We start from the raw sequence: 1,342 nt of genomic DNA on the forward strand, positions 1-1,342 counted from the left end.
ATTGATAGGAAACAACAATGCTGCTTAAATTTGGGAAGTAGAATTACAGCTTATTTATTTTTAAAATGTTTAATTATGCTTATATTAATTGTTCCAGCTTTCAATAATATGTATCGGTATACTCACAAATAGAAATAATTAAAAATGTCTTAAAACAAAAGGGTAAATAATATTATATAATGTTCACAATTAAGCAAATAAATTCAAATGTACCTAGTTTAAGGAAATATTTCTATATTGACATTGATTATATCTGGGTATTAAGATTAACAGAACATTTCTGTTTTCATACATATATATATTTCCCTCTTTTGAGGAATTATCTTCTAGAAATATCCAGAATTATAGAGACTTTGTTATTCAGGCTTATGTCTAGAAATTTGTTCCTACAAATAGTACTGTTTTGTGGTCTATGAAAATTATGAATTCTTCTTTCTGTTCTTAGCAAAAACATTTATTTATTTTATTACAAGAAACTGGAAATTTCAGGATGTTGAAAGAGAAAGGTCAGTCAGAGTATTTCTTCTTTATGTTTTATCATTTGCAATTTAATATATTACTCATGTTGTGCTCTCTGCCTGAAGGTACATGAGGAGCGTTTTACCAGATAGAACAGTTGAACATGATCTAAAAATCATGGCAAATAAGACACAATCCAAAATTCTATTATTACTTCCAAGACAGAGATTGACTTTTTTTTTTACTTTATATGGGATGTTGGTGAATGAATTTTTACCTATGCAGAGAGCACTATTTAGCGTAGCAACCATAACTTCTAAAGTGGAGTATGTTCAAACATTACACAGTGTCCTTCTTTAATGTAGACCTGCAGCCTATCACTTGGAAAGGCATGCATTGTGACAGTTCAATGTTTGAGAGTGTAGGTTCTGGAGATAGAATGTCTATATTCAAATTCTAACTCTGCCATTCAGTAGCTATGTGACTTTAAGAAATTATCTAAACTCTGTTCCTCAATTTTTTTCATCTTTAGAATGGGTTGGTTTCAGGTTTAAGTGAGATAATCCATGTATAGCACTAAAAACAGTGTCTGGCAAATAGCAAGTGCTCAATAAACATCAGCCAATATAATAATTCTACCATGTGTCTGTCAGTTTGTCGAACTGTGTTGGCTTGCATGTTGCAATCATAATGGAAGCTATGCCACTGGTATTTCAAATATTAACAGGGTCACCCATGGCAGACAAGTTTCAGCATACCATCCAGACTAAAACAGACTAGGAAGAAAGACCTGGTAATCTAGTTGCAAAAATTACCCAATGAAAACCCTATGGATCACAACAGAATATTGTCTGATATAATGCTGGAAGATGAGCTCCCTACG

The sequence above is a fragment of the Trichechus manatus genome, unplaced genomic scaffold (genome assembly GCF_000243295.1).
Source record: "Trichechus manatus latirostris isolate Lorelei unplaced genomic scaffold, TriManLat1.0 scaffold00482, whole genome shotgun sequence".
NCBI classification, from domain to species: Eukaryota; Metazoa; Chordata; class Mammalia; order Sirenia; family Trichechidae; genus Trichechus; species Trichechus manatus.